General features: G+C 40.4%; 1 long non-coding RNA gene across 1 annotated transcript; it reads left to right on the top strand.

Moving 5' to 3' along the window:
- The first annotated feature begins 1,300 nt into the window (after positions 1-1,300).
- Positions 1,301-3,365, top strand: LOC130731780 (uncharacterized). The gene is made up of 2 exons (XR_009016822.1): positions 1,301-1,722; positions 3,124-3,365. It is a non-coding gene; the product is annotated as an uncharacterized LOC130731780 (long non-coding RNA).
- Positions 3,366-22,325: the final 18,960 nt, after the last annotated feature.

Raw genomic sequence — 22,325 nt, 5'->3', positions numbered from 1 at the left:
TGCTTTAATTGCAACAAGTTGGGACACACTGCCAGTCAGTGCAAGGCCCCCAAGACTGAACCGACCCTTAACACTGCTCGAGGAAAGCGCCCTGCTACTAAAGCAAGAGTTTACACCATGGATGGTGAAGAGGCTGAAGGAGTTGACGGTCTGATCAGAGGAAATTGCGAGATTGATGGTAATCTCCTAACTGTACTTTTTGATTCCGATGCAACGCATTCGTTTATCTCTAGGGAATGTGTGACCAGATTGAAACTTCCTGTTACTGCTTTGAGCTTTGATCTTATTGTTACCACACCTGCTAAAACCCTACTTGCTAATGCTGCATGCATGTATTGTTCGGTGACATATAGAGATAGAGTCTTCCATGCTAACCTAGTATGCATAACTCTCAAGAACTTAGATTTTATCCTAGGAATGGATTGGTTATCTCATTATCATTGTCTTTTGGACTGCAACCGAAAGAGTGTGGTATTTCCTGACTCGGATCTTTTCGAGTATTTATCTGCCAATCACATTAGTGTCTCTTTGAACGAAGGATCTCAAGAGTATTCCGTGTTGCTAAACTTAGAAGGCAAAGGGAACCCGGAAGCGGGCAATATTCAAGTTGTGCGAGACTTCACTGATGTTTTTCCTGGCGATGTACCTGGATTGCCGCCTGTACGCGACATCGAGTTTGCTATTGACATCGTACCGGGAACATGGCCGATTTCGATTGCACCATATCGTATGGGACCTGCAGATTTAGTGGAATTGAAGTCTCAGATAAAGGATCTTCTGTCGAAAGGATTTATGTAAGGCCCTAAGTTCAATTTGGAACAATTTTATGGAAGTTTGAATAAAATTGAAGTTTTAGCTAATGTTTGATAACTGGCAGATTAGAACTGTCAACTTGTGTGAATTTTTAGAGGGTCTTAACGACTTCATTTGGGAAAACTTCCTTCATGAGAGTTGTAGCCCTTTAAGTTAAGAAAATTCTCGATGTGGTTTCGTGTAAATCCGATATCTGTAGCTCCAGATATCCCTGTTTTAATGAGCAAAGGTCGGGCTATACAGTACCTACGAAATTTTATTAAAAGTTGGGTTTGTGTTTTGGGCTTAAACCTTTTTAATTTGGGTTAAGTGGTGGATTAAACTCATAATCAGAAGGTTCTTAGGCTGAATGGAGCATTATGGGCCAAGGAAGGCTGATCCAAGGAAAGAAGCAAGGGTTTTGAAAACCCTGAGGCTTGGTGAGCCGCCGGCTGCCCATGGAAAAGGAAGGGGGCTGCAGCTGGTTTTTACTCTGAATTATGAGCTTTAATGAGTCATTAATACTCTTTTCTTGGGCTGTATCAGATCTGAAACCAGAACCCTAGCCCACACAAGCCCTGGCCGCCACCTATAGGCAAGGATTAGAGTGAAATCCTTATTTTCTTACATGCAAAACAGCACCAGAAAATATTTCACGTAAACACCAACCAAACAAGCAAACCAGCACCCTTCCCCTTGCTCCTAAGAGGCCTACACTCGTCACCCTTGCACCACCAGCAGCCACCGCCCACCAAGGAGGAGGAGACACGAGAAAGAGAGAAAAACCGCAAGGAAGGAGAGGAAACGCGAGAAGGAGAGGAAGCACGTGGAGGAAGGAGAATTTTGGACAGCAGAGGAAGCTCTTTCTATTCTTCACTTCTCTCCATCAAAATCCTGCTTCTTTTCATCTAAATTCATTCAAAACCCGAGGTAAGGGCTGGTTCTAGGAATGGGTAGGTTCTTTAGGGAATATGCCATGAATTACCATGAGAAACAACTTGAGTTTTGGACTGTTTTTGCATGATTTCCTGTACATGCTTGCTTGCTGGAATTTTTCTCTTGAAAAGCCATGAATATGATCCTCAAACGTTGTTTATGATCTGAATCTATGATTTTATGCGAGTTGCCATGGTATTTGTTAAGTTTTGTGCTATTTTGCACTTGTTATAACATGATCCTTGCTAAATGTTTGGTTCTGAAATTTTGAGTGGATATTTGGGTTGTTGGGGCTGTACCAAGACTGCCATGATCAAAGGGAAAGGAAGGAAAATTATTTTTGAAAACCATAGAGCCATGGGAGTTTCGCTGCCAGTTTCCTGTACTGGACAGCAGACTTCAGAGCCCCTTTTTACCTGTTTAAGGTCATCAAATGAAAACGTGATTAAAATGAAAGTTGTAGATTTTCGAAATATATTTCTAGACATATAAAAATCATAATTTTTGGTTTAGTAATGTGATCTGGGGGTCGTGTTTAGTAACTGTCACACCTGCTGTTTTTCCTGTTCCGGACAGTTAGCTTTAAGGCCTAATATCACCTAATTCTGGGACTCAAATGAACAAGTGTGTAACTAGAGAGTTGTAGATATTTAAAATAGCTTTCTAGAAATGTATCATATGTGATTTTTTGTTGAAAGATGCATTCTGTGGCTCTATTTTTGTGAAAGTTGTTTCTGCTGTCAATATGTTGAAGTTGCGATGATAGATTATGTATGAGTGAATGTTCTTGCGTTCCTTTACGTGGATTATATTTATTTTCTCAGTTAATGGTTCAAGGGTCGCTCACCTAGCCGTAATTCCCTTGTAACCCGTGAATGTTGTGTTGTGAAGGTTGTTGTATAAAGAGTATGATAAGACTCTAGGATTGACTTTAGAGACTTAACAAAGAGAAAAGTGTAATAAACTCGCTTGCAAGTAAATGTGAATAATTTGGACATAGGTCAGGTAGACTATGGTCCATGAGAACGATGGTACCTTGCACGCGAGGGAGTTATTTGGGTTGACTGCGGTCTCCCGTGAACCTTGTGGGCCGGTGTGGCTTCACGTGATTTGGTTGACTGCGGTCACCGTGAACTTTTGTGGATCATTGCGGCTCCACGTGATTTGGTTGACTGCGGTCACCGTGATAACCGTGCCTCTGCGGAAGCACGAAGATGGCCATGGAAGTTTTGGTGGGTTGTGTGAAGTGAGATTCCGTTAGTAACTGACTCCTTCCCATAAAAGACATATAATGTACTTATATTATATATGTTGTTGTTGATTTTTTCATTATCATTCTTTTTGTTGGACCTGACCCTGCTTGTTTGCTATGTGTTTATTTGGGGGGGGGGGTAGATGGTTGTGAAGATAATGGCGATGACTCATTCTTGGGAGTTGATGCTACGTGACGTGCCAATACCGGAGGACGACTACACTTCAGAGGAAGAGGCTAAGGAATAGGGTTTGGGTTGAGAGTCTTTTGTTTTCTGTTGGGGTTGAGAGTTTCCGAAGTGTTGGTATCGAACAATTTTATTGCTTAAATTCGAATGAACAAGTTTTGATGTAATCTTTATTTTCATTCAGGCCTTTGATTCGTACTCTTTACAGTTGGTTATTTAAAAAGTTTTACGATGTTGGTTACTTCCGCGTGTTTTTGGAAAGGTTATGTTTCAAGAGTTTTCGTAAAATGAAAGGTTTGTCATTAATTGAAGATTAATAAGTGAATCGACGAAAACTCTTTACGAAAATTGGTTAATTAGTTACTGTGTAACACTCGAGAAATCGGGGCGTTACAATTTATCCGACCAAGCGTTTCGCCTTGGGGAGCACTAGTCTTATTGGTGAAGAAGAAGGATGGGAGATCTAGATTGTGTGTCGATTACCGACAACTTAACAAAGCAACCATCAAGAATAGGTATCCGTTACCTAGAATTGATGATTTGATGGATCAACTTTGAGGAACTGCGGTATTCTCAAAGATAGACCTGAAGTCGGGCTACCATCAGATCAGAGTGAAGACTAAGGATATTCAGAAGACTGCATCCAGAATTCGCTATGGACACTATGAATATTTAGTGATGCCATTTGGAGTGACAAACGCACCTGCTATTTTCATGGACTACATGAACAGGACTTTTCATACATTCTTAGATCGATTCGTCGTGGTGTTTATTGATATAAGAGTATACTATGTAAAATAGTTAGTAAATAGTTAGTTAAGTGCAGATAGCTTCTAGGAGAAGCTGTTGTATCTGAACCTATATAAAGGTGTAATGTTCTCAGAGTTGGTTAGGGTTGAAAATAACAATCTCATTATTCAGTTACCATTTATGTTATGATTCAGTTTATTTCTTATGGTATCATGAGCTAGCTTTCTCGGTTCTTCATGGCTGAGATTCCCGATCTAGAGCACAGTGGTGCTATGCCACCACCGCTGCCGCCGTCTCCTCCATCTCGATTGTCTCCTTCGCCGCTGCAAACTCCGGCGCTGCAGCGCCAGTTTCTTCAGCACGCGATATCGGAAAAACTCAACGATTCCATCTATCTGTTGTGGAAACAACAGGTAGAACCAGTGATCAAAGCCCATCGCTTGCATCGCTTCCTAGTCACTCCTCAGATTCCTCTTCGTTTTCGCTCCAATGATGATTGTTTGGCTGGACGCGAAACAGAGGAGTTCCTCGCGTGGGAAGAACAAGATCAATTTCTCCTCTCATGGATGCAATCGACGATCTCGCCTTCACTTCTTACTCGCGTGATTGGATGCAAGCATGCGTTCGAGCTTTGGGAACGAATTCACAAGCACTTTAAGTCGCACACTCGTGCGAAAGCGCGACAACTAAGAACTGAGATGCATGCGATTCACCTTCAGGATCGATCAATCTCTGATTACATACTCAAGGTGTAATCGTATGCTTATTCTTTGGAAGAAATTGGCGATCCAATATCTGCAAGCGAACACCTAGATGTCATTCTCGAAGGCCTACCTCAAGAGTATGAGTCTACAATTGCCTTGATCAATAGCCGATTTGATCCTTTGGATATTGAAGAAATTGAGGCTCTGCTCCTCTCTCATGAATCTCGATTGCAGAAGTATCGCAAGTCTGTTGTTGATGCTACTGCAAATCTTGCTCAGGTTAACCTCACATCCACTCCAACTGCGAATTCTTCTGATTCCACAACACAGAGTCAATCCAAGGGTCAGCAATCTCAAGATTATGCACAGGATGCCTATGAGCAAGATTCAGGTTCTCGTGGTCGTGGCAAAGGCAGATCTGGACGTGGAAGAGGTAGATCCTCTATTCAATGTCAAGTTTGCAGTAAGATTGGGCATGATGCTTCTATTTGCTATCATAGGTATAATCCTCAGTATATGCCTCAACCTCCTCAACAATACAGTGGTTCCTGGCGAAATTCTTCCAATTCTTGGAGGAACAACAACTGGATGCCTTACTCTGCTGTTCCAGGACCTCCATTTTCACCTTCTTCTTATCCAGGTGTTTCTCAAGCACCAATGGGATCTCAATCCCAGGCTTACATGATGCATCTTCCAGGTCTAGCAGCTGCTATGCCTTATGCTTATCAAGCTCCTCCAATGGCAGTCCCTCATGTGTATCACACATCATCAGTTGCTGCTCCATCTGCACCACAACAGTGGTATCATGACTCTGGTGCTTCAATGCATGTAACAAACTGTTCTCAGAACATTCAGTAGAATGAACCATTTCAAGGGCCTGATCAGGTTGTGATTGGTAATGGTCAAGGTCTGGCAGTAAATTCTACTGGTTCTTCTCTTTTTCCATCTCCTCTTAAACACTCATTTACTTTTCAGTTGAATAACTTGCTATATGTTCCTTTTATCACAAAGAATCTCATGAGTGTGAGTAAATTTGCTAGGGATAATTCTGTTTTCTTTGAGTTTCATCCCTATTTTTGTGTTGTTAAATCTCAGGTCACCAGTGAACCTCTTATTCATGGAGTTGTTGGTCCAGATGGTCTTTACTCCTTTCCCCTTCCTCAACTGCAGCAGTTGGGATACACCAGATCAATGTCATCTTCTCCTGTTTCTGGAAGACATCCTTCTTCAGTTTCAGCCTTTGTAACCTTGTCTACTTGGCACTCTAGACTAGGTCACCCTCACTTAGACAATCTTAAGAGAGTGTTATCATCTTGTAATGTTTCCTATAGTCCTAAGGACACTGTTGAATTTTGTACTGCTTGCTGTTTGGGTAAAGCTAATAGGCTTCCCTCTCAAATGTCAACAACTACTTATCTTCCTTTTGAGTTGATATATAGTGACTTGTGGGGACCTGCCCCTGTTTGTTCCAATACTGGTTTCTACTATTACATTTCCTTTGTTGATTCATATTCCATATTAACTTGGCTTTACTTACTGAAATCAAAATCTGAAGCTTTAACTGTTTTTAAGCAATTTAAGCAAATGATAGAAACTCAATTCCATAAAACCATTAAATCTGTTCAGACTGACTGGGGAGGGGAATTCAGACCTTTCACCAAGTTTCTCACTGAGTGTGGTATTTCACACAGGCTTATATGTCCTCACACCCACCATCAAAATGGTGTGGTGGAAAGGAAACATAGACAGATTGTTGACCTAAGGCTTACTCTGATAGCTCAAGCTCAGATTCCTCTCAAATTTTGGGACCATGCCTTTTTAACATCAGTTTATCTCACCAATATGTTACCTTCATCCTCTCTTAAGTTTAAAGTCCCTTACACACTTGTGTTTGGTTCTCAACCAGATTACTCCTTCTTAAGAGTATTTGCTTGTGCTTGCTTTCCTCTTTTGAGACCTTATAATAAAACCAAATTCAGTTTCAGATCTCAAGAATGTCTGTTTTTGGGCTATTCAACCTCTCACAAAGGATACAAATGCATGGACTCTTCGGGAAGGGTCTATATTTCAAAGGATGTTATCTTTCATGAGCATAGATTTCCCTATTCTTCTCTTTTTGGTCCCACACCTTCCACTTTACCTACTTCCATGCCTATACCTGCTAATATTCCTATAGTTTCTGCCCCTATAGTTTCTGTCCCTCCCAGTTCACCCCTTGTTCCTTCTTGTCTTGAGCCATCCCACCGCTCTAAAGGATGAGCAAGAGACCGTTAGATGCAGGATAGGAGACGTTGCCGAGAAATGGTGGGACGATGAGCTACCGATTCAGAGATTAGTCGGGTGGAGGTTTGCAGGAGCTTGTCGGGCATAGGAGGCTCTTTTATATTTCTTTTGAAGTATATGTTGTAATTATATACATTGATGTAAGGGTACTTATTATTGGGTATTTATTACGCATCGTAGAGCATGTTTTGGAAAGTATTAAAATGTATTATGTTTCAAAGAAAAAAAAAATATACCTGCATTTTTATGATTTCGAAAGTTCATTAGCATGATTAATTTACTTTTGAATCACTAAGTAACCCTTGGAAATCGGGGCGTTACATTGTGGGTGGCTCGAGGAGTGATTGATGTTTGTCTTGTTGGGGGTCGAGTGACACGTAGTTCTGAACTATCATTTATTTGTTTCATTTTCAGAGATTATGGATGCATTTTGGTTTACGGCTTTAGCCCGAGGTTTCAATTTTTGTACTGTTGGATTATTTATTGCTTTTAATTAAAGAGTTTCTTTATTCAGAAATGTATGTTTTATTTATTCCGCAAGTTTAAATCGTAAAGTTTTCAAGAGTTTTACAATAATTGAACCTTTGTCATTAATGCAAGATTAATAAGTGAATCGGCGAAAACTCTTTACGAAAATACATGTGATTGGTTACCGTGTGACACTCGAGAAATCGGGGCGTTACACACACAATCACCACATCACCTTGGCCAATCACGATCATCCGCAGATGAACAATCTCGAGGGGACCACACAGTCAACCCAAAGTTCTCGGGGATACCACACAGTCAATCCCTAACCCGTGACTCTGTCAGGGTTATCACATGGAGACCACACAGTCAATCCATATATTTCTTTCTCGCGTGCAAGTAACCGTTTGTCTCTAACGACACCATCGTTCTCGTGGTCCATAGCGTACTCTAGCACTATAGCCATGCAATGCTACTTGCAAGCGAGATCTCATTCTCTAGGCTTTACTATTAAGGCATCATACAATACATAATACTAAGAGGTCTAGGGTTTGATCCATTTCTCTCACAAGAGCATCAAATCATCATACATCTCTCATCAAGTAAGCAAGACAAACACCTCATCCCTTGAGAGCATTGGGTTCGGCCAACCATCATCATCTACCACATATTCATGTTCTCATAATCACAATACTAAATTCAGTACCAAATCATCACGCTAGCACACAGATAAAAGAAATAAGAAAAATCCGCCGAAACCCTCAAAATAAGGTTCGGTCGTGGCCAATTTTTAAGCCTAGGGTTTCCAAATTTTTGATCTTGTTGGATCAAGTTTCTCAAGCCAAAATCCAGCAAGGTTTCATCATAAAATATCATCAAAAAATTCAGATCTATTGCATGTTATACAACACAAGTCGGATCTATGCAACATAGTGAAAAATAGCAACTTTTGACATGTGATTATCATGGAAACATGGCATCACGTAAGAACATGGCAAAAACAGAAACTTTTCATAATATTCATGCATAAAGAAAGTCCCCCATCATGAAAATAAATCCCCCATGGCATAGCTCACCCAAAATTGCATCTTTTTCACCTAAAATCATGGATTTCATCAAATAATCGCCTAGACTCTACCCGTATTAGATCAGCCCTCACCTTTTGACTTTGGTATGAAAAGAGGATGAAAAGATGAAGTGTGAAGAATACAATTCCTTTTTTTTCCTATCTAGCTCGCAACCTTCTTCTCCCTTGATCTCTCTCTCGGCTTCTCCCTTTCTTTCTCTCTCTCGCGGCCCTCTTTCTCTTCTTCTCTCAAAACCCTATTTTTTTTCTCTGAAGAAGATTGGTGCGTGAAAAGAGTGTCCCTTTCTATTCCAACAGATGTATTTTGTTCTCCCTTGACTTGGAAAGAAAACCGAAACTCCCCCTTTCTCCCTTTAGTTGCCGCGGCCACACACACACACTAGGATTAGGGTTTTTTCCTTTTTTTCTTATTTTCTAGCCCAAACCCAAACCCAACTAATTAATGTTATTAATTACTAATTAAAAGAGAATAAAAATCAAAGCAAAACCCCCCCTCCCCGTTCCCCTCAATGTGGCCGGCGGCCACAAGATAGCATAAGCTAGGGTTTTTCAAATTTTTCCTCAATCTTGCTTATTTGAATTTAAATTAAATGCTTCCCCTTTTTAAAAAAAAAATGTATATACATTCACATCTTTAAGACTCCCTTCCTTTAAGAAATATTAAACCTAATCTTTTCCAAATAAATAAAAGATAAATCAAAACAAATCTTCTCTTCTCTTTTTCCCTTCACCATACGACCAAAACCCTATTCCTTGGCCCTCAAGTAACCATCATCACATTATATTGAGGTTCAACCCTCCTCAAAGTAATTTTTTTCTAACATGGAAACATTATTACTTTCCCATAATAATATATCCCTACTCTTCATACAATTCTCACACACATGATCAATCAAATACAACTTATTCTTCACTAAACTTCATACTTATTATTTATTTCTAATAAATAATAATAATAATATTAATAATAATAATAATAATAATAATAATAATAATAATAAAATGAGGGTCTTACAGAATCTATCCTACTGTATTTTGAGATGGATTAAAATGACCATGCACGACTTATTTTCACTTCATAAAATAATAAGTTGTAAAACATTAAAAAGTAATGTTTAGAAATCTGAACTTGATCGGCCAGTCCCGTCGAGATTTGCTGTTGAAATCATACGACTTATTTTGCTTGTATGATTTGCTGCTGAAATCTAAATGATTGAAAACCAGTCAAAACCTACAAAATAGGTCAAATACCGATAATAATTGGTGATAAAATCGACTATTATGCGGTTAAACCGGTTGGTAACTTTTTCATTTTCTAAATGTAAGACCCTGATTTTATTATAATTATTATTTATTTAGAATAAATAATAATGAGTGAATTTTCAGTAATTATAGAATTACTTGTGTAATATGTGTGTGGTGATCATATTTTTGGCCTTTGTGTGTGGAAATTTTATTATTTCAGAAATATAATAAAATTTGTGTGAAATAATTTTAGTTAATTTAATTTTGTGAGGTTTTGACCCAAAAAGGCTGTGTTGGGCGAATTTTGTGATTTTATAAGGGTGATGGCTGAAAATTGGCAAGGAAAAGATATGTTTTTATATGTTTTGATTTGTTGGGGTTGGTTGCAATAAATTGAGAGAAGATCTGTTGTTTTTAATTAAAGATTCAGTTTCTTTTATTAAAAGGGATTTATAATTAATTTTTATTTCAGTTTTTTTTTTGTAAAAGATGAAGGTTGTTATTTTATTTTAAAATCCTAAGAGATATGATAAAGATTTAAAGGGATAGAGATAAAAATTTGAAAAAAAACCCTAACCTCCTAGTGTTGGCCGCGAGTTGTGTGTGGTGATAGGGTTAAGCTTTATTTTTTTTTCTTTTCAAAGTCAAGAGATATAAAACACCCTCTGTTGAAAATAGAAAAACCACATAACAATTTTACGTTCACAAACTACACACACCAAAACAAGGTTTTACGTGAAAGAGGCTACGAGAAGAGGAACTCGCGTGAGAGCAAGGCTAGGGAGAAGAGGATTTGTGACCTACCATCATCACCTACCTTCTTTTCTACTCTTTTGGCTAAGGTGAGGGCAACTTCAGTCCGGGTAGAGGTTTAGGGTTGTTTTTGATGCATGTTATATGTGATGCTATGCGATTTTTATGTTGAACATGATGATGCTATGCATAACCTTGAAAGTATGTGAAGTCTTTTGATGTTATTAGAACCTTGATGATTATGCATGATGGTTGATAAAGTTACTTGTTCTATCCAAGAACATAGAGATGAGGTACGGTACCTAGAGTGAAGGGATTGCAATGTGAGAATTTAGAGAGAGAGCGTGTAACCGCTTAGAGAGAGAATGTAACTGAATTTAAAGTTTGTTATTTCTCTAATGAGCTAAGAGTCCCTTACAATTGGTAACCGCCCCTATTTATAGGCTTGGGGCTGGGCCTAGCGTTCCTAACTATCCTTAGTGGGCCAGTTGGGCCTCTCGGGGAGGCCCAACTCCCTGGATTGTGCACCGCCCTGAGGCAAGCGTCCCTGGGCGAGGGCCCCTGGGGTCTCGCCCAGTCCACAAGTCCACAAGAATCCGAGCTCGAAGCATGAGAGCTAAGAGTGTCTTAAATAATTGGGGCGATAAATATGAGAAAAACTAACTAACGCTAAAGCCTAGTGATCCAAAATGATTGCCAACATGGCATGGTAAGCAAGGCTTTAAACCTAAATTTCAATCTACTTAACAAGTCCCCCTGAGCCCTCGAGTCCACAAGTAGGTTTGCGGCGACAGCGCTTGGTTCTCTCGCCCAGCTGCAGCTGTGACCGCCGTGAGTCATGGTGGCTTGACGCGTGTTAAGCCACATGTAACACTTCGAGGAAATGCAATTAGTCAGCGAATCTGCAGAATCCCAACCGCTGCCCTTGAAACGTCCCTTCAAATCATGATGGAGCCATCCAATTTGAATTTACGCCAATCAGCGCCAACCATTGTAACTTTTCATTTAATGTGTCGGTTCCCAACCCCAAAATCCACGTTACTTTCCAAAAGTAATCATTTCACCTTGTCATCATGACACGATCCCCCACTATCCTCCACACGCGGACGCAATTCCAACTGTTACCCCCCTCAACCTTTAGATCCCTTCTTACTCCATCATTCATCATTTCCGGAATCCTCATACCTTGCGAAAAAGCTAACACCCTAGCACCCCTTTCCATCTTTGTGACCGCGCCCCTCTTTTACTTCGCCTTTAGTAGAAATGACTTCCCAACGCCATTTTAAGAAATCCTCCCGTTCTCAAAACATTGTCCCTGCGCCTCCGTCCTCAGTTGACCTTCCCCCTCCCGGAGGACTTCCCCTCGGCGAGGAGGACATCGAAGCCTTCTGGCTCCGGGGATTTTCCACCCTTCCTGAGCCCACAGACCAGACCCCCACACTCAGTGAAGGTATGAAAAACGGTAGAAAGGGGGGGTTTGAATAACGTTTTCAAGATAAAACTTCCACCTTAAGATTTTATCAAATCTTTTGAGACTCAAAGGTGCTTAAGATAAGAGATAGAAAAGCACACAAGGATTTTATCCTGGTTCAATTGATAAATCACTCAAGCTAATCCAGTCCACCCGTTAAGGTGATTTCTTCCTTCTTAGAATGAAGGCAATCCACTAATCAGGTATGTGTTACAACTGCACTTGAAACCTACAAGTGACTAACAATACACTGACTTAGCTCACACTAAGATTCACTCTCTTAGTCTACTTTAGGATCCGATCAACCTTGATCTTCTAAAGGCAAACTATACAACTGTATATGAAGTTCTTGTTTACACAGAAAATGCTTCTCAAAAGCTTATAGTAAACACAATGAAATTCAAGATGAAAGAAAGCTTAGAAGGTTTGAATATTGCTTGCGCGTGTGTAAGTTCTTCTAGCCACTTCTTTCAGTCTTCAGCCTCTATTTATACTCCAAGGATTAGGGTTTGAACGTTGCATGGGAATGCTACCGTTGGAGGGCAGTTCTGGAAATTCCAGCTTCTACTGTGGCTGAGAATGTAGGTTAGGTTGTCAGGATAGTACACTTTGCTTTTGTACTTTGGATAGTGACTTAGACCTTTAACCTCGTTAGACTTCTGATCAGAGGAGCGCTTCGCGTTGGAACTTGTGAAGCTGGTTGATCAGAGTCAGAAGGAAGCTTGGATGCTCTGACCGCTGTACCTTCTGATCTTCACTTCAGAGGATCAGTACATGGTCTTCAGATCCAGTTGCTTCTGGACTTCAGAGTCTTCACTTTTCAGCTTCTTGATCTTCAGAGTCTTCTACACCATCAGAACTTCTGAGCCTTCAGAGTGTCTTGGTTGTCAGAACGTCTGGATCATCAGAGCTTCAAGTGAGCTGAGTCCTTATCAGAGCTTTATATACTTCAGATCTTCTGAAGCTTTTCTACTGTTCAGACTGAACATAGAGATTGCGAAAGCGTTGCTAGGATCACTCTTTAAGCACAGTGCATCTGATTTGTGTGAATTTGTGACAAGGTCAGAACCTGTTAAGATCACACTCAGAAAACATGTTAGAGTACCATAATTGTTCATATCAAAAGGTTAACTTGTAATCATCAAAACATAGAGTTGTACTACTAGATCAAAACTTGATCTTACAATCTCCCCCTTTTTGATGATGACAAAACTAAGATTTTTGATGAACAATTCTTAAACAATAAACTGAATTCACTCAGAGTTTAAGGAAATAGAATAAGACTTATCCTGATGTGAATAGTTTATTTTGCTCATTCTGAATTCAAGTCACTGCTTGATTCTGAGCTTAGCTCCCCCTGAATCTAATACTTAATGAAAATGTTAGTAGAGTCTAGATTCTGAGCTAAATAATATAAGAGTTCAGAGTGAAAAACTTATGACATAGATGAATTGGAATAATCAGAGCGCATAAGTATTAAGAGTCAACAGACTTAGGTATCAGAGTCTCGGGTATCAGAGTCAAACTAATATCACTTCAGAAGAAGTGAAATGTATTCCTTGTATTTGCCCAGTGACACATCTATGGTCATAAAGGTGAAACTCTTAAATTCTCCAAAATAAAAAATAAATCACACTAACACAGCTTACACATCAAAAACTGGGTTGTACTCCCCCTTTTTGTCATAAGCAAAAAGCCTGGGGTGTGAAAAACTTAGCTTGAAGTATAAGGTACTCCCCCTTAGAGAAGGTCTAAGTTTAAAGAAAGAAAAAAAATAAATGCATGAAGGAGAAATTGGGGAATTAAAGAAAGGGATTAATGCGAAAGAAGAACGTTTACCACCGGCCACGGGAGTAAAGAGAATCTTCAGTCACCTAGGACTTAACCTCGGGAAACTGTAGGAGCATTAACTTTCAGAGAGAAAATGAAGCTTATATAAGGCGATTAGGAAGAAAGGAAGCTTCAGAACTCGAGTAATTCCAAGTATAAGAAAATGGCATCATACATGATTGCATTAGAAGAGCTTAGAAGGAAAGCATTCGAGGAAGATTTGTTCCTCAATGTTAGACATCCTGAGGGTTCAAGAACCATTCAAGATCTGATGAAAACATTGCTGGAAGAAGATCTTGGTCCAGAGTTGGAGAAAGATCTGAAAGAATTCCTCAGCTTTGTGGAGGAGATTCAGGAGCTGTGCCAGCTTGAGCTGAATCTGCTGAAAGAGAAGGAAACTGTGGAAAAGAGACTCAAGACGCCAGAAGATAGTCTGGAGAGAGATGAACTGAGCATCAAACTCGGCAACATAGAGTATTCATTGGATCGTCTGGAGAAGGAGAGAGTGGTGCAGCACCAGGAATGCAGAAGAATGAGGAAGGATCCTCCATTCTAGATAGGAAAAATGTATGATGTAATGATTTATATATGAATAAAAAAGGTTTTGCGAACATATGTCATAAATGATGCAATAAGAAATAATAAACAAGTATAACACATAATTCAAATATATTAAAGTTAAAAAAGATAAAGGAAAACGAAAGAAATCCTAAGAACTAGGGCTTGGCAGTGCGACGCAGAAGTTCTTGAAGTGCAAGATTCATGTCAAACAGTATAGCCTCATGAGAGTTGAGACGTTGTTCCAAAATGTCAAGTCTGGAAGAGCTTGGCTGTGCAGAGGTAGAGGGAACATCCTGAGCAGAGTGAGGAGTTTGAGCATCAGCATGTGCAAAAGGCATTGGAGTAAGTGCTTGACATCTGAGAGCTTCAGCTTCAGCTTCAAGTCTTTCAGCTTCTATCTTGGCATTTGCAATTCTTTCAGCTTCTTGACGAGCAGCTTCTTCTGCCTGTTCTTTCTTTTTCTGTGCTTCCTCAACAGCTTCAAGTAGCTTACTTCTCAGCCGTTGTTCATGCAGAATCACTCTTCTATTGAACCGCTGCCTTGCAGCCTCAATCCTCTGATCCCTTGCCGCAGTGAGAAGACTCATCATAGAGGGAACTTGAGCAATTAACCAATCACTCAGACGATTCCATTCTTCAGCAACAGAGTCAGGATTCTCACTCAGGTTAGTGTGACCTTCGACATTGTGAATCATCAGTGAAGCTTCATGACTAAATACACTGATGCACTCAAGGAGGGTGTTTGGCTTGAGGTAGGTGAAGGGAACGATGGAAAGATTGGTTTCAGGAGAGGTTGGGTGATTGCTGCTATTGGCCTCAGAGGCACCTTGAGGATAACCAACATCAAAGGTTTGTTCATTGGAAATATGGGTCTCAAGGTTTGGTTCAGAGGTTTCAACCTGAGGGTGTGGTGATCTAACCGAAGAGTGGTTAGATTCAGAGTTCTCTGGTTCTGGTTGAACAGGTTGATGTTGAATGGGTTGAGATGAAGGGTCAGCTTCATTCAGAGGTGTGACTAGAATAGGATTGTCTGGGACAACTAGACGTTCTGGTCTAGGTCCAGGGTATCTCCTAGGACTAGGCACAGTAAGGTAGTACTCAGGAATGGCAGATTCCTTTTCTTTCCTTACTTGGTCAAATTTTTTGAGGGATTTTGAGTTGTTTGAGGGTGAGGAGTCAGCAACATTTGTAGGAAAAGATACAGAGGGACAGGGTGTTGTGGAATCTGTATCAGTGGTTCTACGAACAGGACGTTCTGATGCTCTGGGGACAGAGTGATCAGAAGTTCTGGGTTCAGGTTCAGACTGTTCGAGAATTATGGGTTCAGATGTTTGTGGGTTGTATTGGATGGTAATGGGTGAGGTAGGTTTAGAAGGTCTGGAAGTCTGAAGCATGTTCCAAAGAGGTGCTTCATGTGGGGAAGGTTGGAAAAATGAAGACCTTGGTGAAGTGGGTGGAGAAGTGGTTTGTGCAGCTGGTTGGGACTCAGGGATAGGAGTGAGTGAGTTGGAAGTGCGTTTGAGCATAACAGAGATTGGGAAAGCATCAAATGAACTTAAATCATCATCAGAATCAACAACAACAGACTTACTTGATGATCGCACTGAAGACCGAGTCACTCTGGAAGGAGTTTCAATCCTTCTGATCACTTCAGCAGCCGGTTCCACATGGGTAGGCTTCTCCATGATTCTGACTTGCTTCTTCTTCTTTGGTGGAGGAGGACCATCATCATCACCATCAGATGGAGCATCTAGCTTGGTTGGCTCCTCATGCTTTCTCTTAGTCCTGTCAGCCTTCTTCTTCTTCTGAGCAGCATCATCAGACTCTTCAGAAGATTCCTCCAAAAGCATTTTCCTTGTCTTCTTCTTCTTGGGAGGAGAGTCAAACTCTGGAACTGGTGGCAAGTTTCTGAAAAACTCGTCCACATCTATCTCAAAACCTTGTTGCCTCAGATCATCAATGTAGCACAAGATTGCTTCTGGATTATCTGCTTGAGACCACAGAGAATAATCAACCAGATGGATTCTTCTTCTTCTGACTTCATCAGAAGTATCTTCATGTGCAGGAGAAATCTTTGTCTGAATCAGCCCCATCTTCTTCAAGGAGTTGGAAGTGAAGACATCACTGACAACCGTGGTCAGATCCTCTGTGCAGCCAGCCTTCGTCAGATCTTCTACAAGCTTACTCTCAATGAAGAGATCTGAGAGCAGTCTTCCAAAGGGAATGTATCTGATGGCAGACTTCTTAGAAGCTGTTATTCTTGATTTCCTGATACACTCCTTGAGGTAGGAGAACAGGAAGAAAGGAAGACATATCTTCTGATGATCTTGGATGAAGAAGAGCATTGCTTTCTGGCAGAAATTGATGTAGTCAGGAGAGCTGCCCTTAGGCCTTTGATTTATGCAGTGAAGTAGAATCTTGTGCCAGATTCTAAGCTTTGGATGAAGATCCACTACCTTGTTTCCTGGTTTATAAGTGGTATAAAGAGCTTTGTTGGTCTCTTCTTTTGTCCTGGGTTTCACCTTGGATTCCGTCAGTTGGAATCTGTAACCTCTGCCAGTGTGCTCACCCAGAAGATCAACAATCGACTTCTCAGTGATGATGATCCTTCTGCCAGCAATATACGAAACCACCTGAGTATCATCACATTCAGCGTGTTTCCAGAATTCCTTGACCAATTTGTCATACACCGGACCTCGAAGCCTGTTGAAGTATTCTTCCCAGCCTTGAACACGGACTTCGGGACGAAGATCATACCCATTAGCAGCGATGTTGTCTAGGTCGAATCTCCACTCAGCAAGAACCAGTAATTCTTCAAGAGCATAAACACAGTGAACGGCACAGCCCCGTTCTGCAATAGGGATCATCTGCCCTTGAGCCGGAGCTTGAGTTCTCTGAACTTCAGGACCTGCCTGTCCTGTAGCTTGACCAACTACCATCACTGGAAACTGAATACCTTCGGTTGCTTCACCTCTGTTTACTCTCACCATTTTTGAGCGGTTGGAGGTTTTGGGTAGAAAGGAAGAGGATGAATAGAGAGAGAGAGAGATCGTGGGGATAAGGGTTTTGAAAACGAAGAGAGAGAGTGTTAAACCGGAAGTGATGGAGAACGTGTGTGTATAGTGTGTTTTTGAAAATAACCGTTGTTGATTTAAAGGAAAAAGTAAAATCAACGGTTGAAAATTAAAGACATCATATCAGCAGTTAATACACCAATCACACACAGGAGAGAAGCACATCAACACTCATTACAACAGACTGTCACACGGGCACAAGGAACTATGCATCAGGGTTACTGACACACGTTTACTGTCTCCGCTTCAGAGTGAGCACCAATGGGTACTTATACTCTGATGGAGTTACCTTCTGGACTAGACATCTTCTGATAAAGAAGTATCATAGTCAGAGGTTCTGATCCATCTTCATGCTGGACAAAAGTCCATATTCAGATTTTTCAGAATAAAATTAAATCTATCATCTGCTAAGGGCTTTGTAAAGATATCTGCCCATTGATGGTCAGTATCAACAAACTTCAGAAGAAGTACGCCCTTTTGAACATAATCTCGAATAAAGTGATACTTTACCTCAATGTGCTTTGCCCTTGAATGTAAGATTGGATTCTTACTCAATGAGATTGCAGCAATGTTATCACAATAGATTGGGATATTGCTCTCAAGGATCTGATAATCCTCCAGCTGATGTTTTATCCAGAGCATCTGAATGCTGCAAATTGCTGCTGAGATGTATTCTGCCTCTGCAGTGGATAGTGCAATGGTTGATTGCCTCTTGCTTGCCCATGAGACTAAGTTGCTTCCCGGAAATTGACAATTTCCAGAAGTACTTTTTCTCTCTGTTCTATCTCCAGCATAATCAGCATCACAATAACCTGAAAGCTTATACTCTGATGTTTTCTTATACATCAAGCCAAGGTTAGCAGTGCCTTTCAGATACCTTAGGATCCTCTTAACAGCAGTTAAGTGGGTTTCCCTTGTATCTGATTTGAAACGAGCACATAAATGAACACTAAACAGAATATCTGGCCTAGATGCAGTTAAGTATAAAAGTGATCCTATCATATCACGATAGAGCTTCAGACATACTTTACCACTTGCATCTTCCTTTTCCAGAATGCATGTAGGATGCATTGGAGTCTTGGCAATTGTTGATTCTGTCATATTGAACTTCTTCAGAAGTTCTTTAGTGTACTTGCTTTGATGGATATATGTTCCTTCTGGTGTTTGATCTACTTGTATACCCAGAAAGTATTTGAGTTCTCCCATCATACTCATTTCAAATTCAGCCTGCATCATCTTAGAGAATTCTTTGCACAGAGATTGATTAGCAGAACCAAATATGATATCATCAACATAGATTTGCACAATTAAAATATCATCTTTGTAAGTTTTGCAAAAGAGAGTTGTATCTACTTTACCCGTTACAAACTCGTTCTCCAGAAGGAATGAGCTGAGTCTCTCATACCATGCTCTGGGAGCTTGCTTCAGACCATAGAGGGATTTCTTCAGTTTGAACACATGGTCTGGGTTCTTCTCATCTTCAAAACCTGGGGGTTGATGAACGTAGACTTCCTCTGATATATAACCATTTAGGAAGGCACTCTTCACATCCATCTGATGAAGGACTATGTTGTGATTCACTGAGAAAGAGATCAGCAGTCTGATTGCTTCTAGTCTAGCTACTGGAGCAAATGTTTCAGTGTAGTCAATTCCTTCCTGCTGACTGTAGCCTTGAGCAACTAGCCTTGCCTTGTTTCTCACTACATCTCCTTTCTCATTCAGCTTGTTTCTGAAAACCCATTTGGTTCCAATCACATGGACGCTTTGAGGTTTCTTCACTAAGCTCCAAACATCATTCTTGGAAAATTGATTCAGTTCTTCTTCCATAGCCAGAATCCAGTCCTTGTCCTGAAGAGCTTCATCTATGGACTTGGGTTCAATTAATGACACCAATCCTTTCAGACTGAGCAAGGTCTCTTTAGAGGGTCTGAAGGCTGATCTGGTTCTGACCGGTTCATCTTTGTCGCCCAGAATCAATTCCTTAGGGTGTGATGCAATGATTCTGCTTTTCTTCTGAGGTTGTGAATCAGAGGGACCAGCTTCTTCTGGATCATCTTCCTCTGGCTCAGCTTCCTCTGGAGCTTTGCCTTTGTCAGAAACATTTATGCTTAGATCTGCAAACTTCTCAACTAGCTTTGATTGGTCAGAGTCAAGCTTATCATCAAATCTAACATGAATAGATTCTTCAATAGTTTTAGCATCAATATTATAAAATCTAAAACCTTTAGATCTATCAGAATAACCAAGTAATAGACATTTAGAAGACTTAGCATCAAATTTAGGCAATCTATCCTTAGTGTTAAGAACATAATAAACACAACCAAAAGGATGAAAATAAGAAATGTTGGGTTTTATATTCTTCCACAATTCATAAGGAGTCTTATTCAGAATTGGTCTCACCGAGATTCTGTTCTGAATGTAACACGCTGTGTTTACTGCCTCTGCCCAAAAATGCTTAGCCATGCCAGTTTCTTGGAGCATGGTTCTAGCCATATCCTGAAGAGTTCTGTTCTTCCTTTCAACAACACCATTTTGTTGAGGAGTTCTGGGACAAGAGAAATCATGTGCAATTCCATAGGAATCAAACAGACTCTCAAACTTGTCATTCTCAAACTCTCCACCATGGTCACTTCTGACACGCACAATCCTACAAGCCTTCTCGTTTTGCACTTGGGCTATGAAGGTAGAGAACACAGAATGAGACTCATCCTTGCGGGATAGAAATTTTACCCATGTCCAGCGGCTATAGTCGTCAACGATGACCATCCCATATCTCTTGCCACCTATAGACTCAGTTTTCACAGGTCAAAACAGGTCGATATGCAGAAGTTCTAACGGCCTTGAGGTTGAGACAACATTCTTTGCCTTGAAAGGGACTTTAGTGAATTTGCCTTTCTGACATGCTTCACAAAGAGCGTCTGAAGAGAACTTCAGAGTGGGTAAGCCCCTGACAAGGTTTAGCTTACTCAGCTGAGAAATCTTTCTCATGCTGGCATGCCCTAACCGTCTATGCCATACCCACTGCTCCTCATTAACAGAAAGAAGGCACTTCACATTCTGAGCTTCCAACTCAAATAATCTGATCTTATAAATGTTGTTCTTCCTCTTGCTGTTAAACAGAACAGAGCCATCGATCTGACTTACAGCCCTGCAAGACTTTTGATTGAAAATAACATCATAACCCTTGTCAGCTAATTGACTTATAGACAATAAGTTATGAGTTAAGCCGTCTACCAATAAAACATTGTCAATGCATGGACTACTATCTACACAAATAGTACCAGTACCAACAATTTTACCCTTTTCGTTTCCACCAAAGCCAACCTCGCCTCCAGGCTTAAGCTTTAGCTCTTGGAACATACGCCTTTCTCCCGTCATGTGACGCGAGCATCCACTGTCCAGATACCATGATTGGTGTTTCAGTGGAGCTATCAAGGATATCTGCAACATAGATAATCTTGTCCTTAGGTACCCACTTTCTGGGTCCTTTCTTGTTAGTTACCCCAGAGGTTCTGATCACCTTGGGTTTGTCAACATGATAGTGTAATGGAATTTTAGCATGATATTTAGACATGGAGAAAGTTCCCTTTTTGAGAGGGGTTATAGCAACTTTAGTAGGTACAGATTCAGGCAATATGGTACCAGAGGGAAAAAAGCATTCATATAAAGGTTTAGCTTTAGATACAGTAGGCTCATTTCTATCAGGTTTAGAATAGCCAATGCCATGCATTCCATTTCTGCTTACGCCATAGATCATTGAAGCCATTAAGCTTCTATCTACGCTCTTAGCTAGGAATCTTTGAAAATACTTTTCATACTTGGATTCATTTTTACAATCAGAGGCATCACAAGCAACTACTTCTTCTAACTTAGCAATCTGGTTCTTAAGCACAGAGTTAGAATTTACCAAAGCATGATTATCATTTTTCAACTCAGAAATAATTTTCTCATGTTCAGAAGGAGTCTTAGAAGCAGCAGAGAAATCCTTTTTCAGCTTTTTATGCTTAGTCAATAAAGAGTTATACTTATCCATTATATCAGACAAAGCATGTTTTAATTCAGAGGTTGAGAAAGAAGCGAATACCTCATTTTCATCATCTGAGTTAGGATCTTCTTCTGATGCTGAGTCAGAGTCAGGTACTTCTTTTGACTCTGCTTCTTTGTCTTTGACAATGGCCATGAGTCCTTGAACTTCACCATCAGAGTCAACATCCTCTGACTCTGATTCGTCAAAAGTCACCATCAGACTTTTCTTCGTCTTGAAGTGCTTCTGTGGCCTCTTGTCCTTTTTCAACTTTGGACAGTCACTTTTGTAGTGCCCTGATTCCTTGCACTCGAAACATGTGACTTCTTTGATTGAAGACTTCTTCTGGCCTGAGGATTCAGACTTTCCTTTGGCCTTTCCAGAGCCTCTGTACTTGCTCTGCTTGTGCTTCCAGATGCGGTTGAGTCTTTTAGAGATCAGAGTCAGCTCATCTTCATCAGAATCTTCTGATGCTTCTTCAGATTATTTTGCTTCATCTTGGAGAGCCTTTGACTTCTCAGACTTAGCCTTCTCAGATTTGGATTTCAAGGCTATAGACTTTTTCCTCAGATCTTGCATCTCAGCTCGCTTCAGCTCATGGCATTTCAAAATGCTGATGAGTTCTTCTAAACTCATACGCTCGACATCTCTCGTGAGCTCTATTAATGTCACTAAAGGCATCCAGCTTTCAGGAAGACTCCTGATGACCCTTATGACATGATCTTTTGTTGTGTAGCTCTTGTTGAGAGGTCGTATTCCAGCTACGAGCAACTGAAATCTGGAGAACATTTCTTCAATGGACTCGTTTGGTTCCATGATGAAGGATTCATACTTTTGAATCAAGGACAGCGCCTTTGATTCCTTCACTTTCTTGTTTCCTTCATGAGACATCTTTAAGGATTCAAAGA

Source organism: Lotus japonicus, chromosome 1 (assembly GCF_012489685.1).
Source record: "Lotus japonicus ecotype B-129 chromosome 1, LjGifu_v1.2".
Taxonomy (NCBI): domain Eukaryota; kingdom Viridiplantae; phylum Streptophyta; class Magnoliopsida; order Fabales; family Fabaceae; genus Lotus; species Lotus japonicus.
The sequence above is the reverse complement of the archived record's forward strand: the minus strand, read 5'-3'. Positions and strand labels throughout refer to the sequence as shown.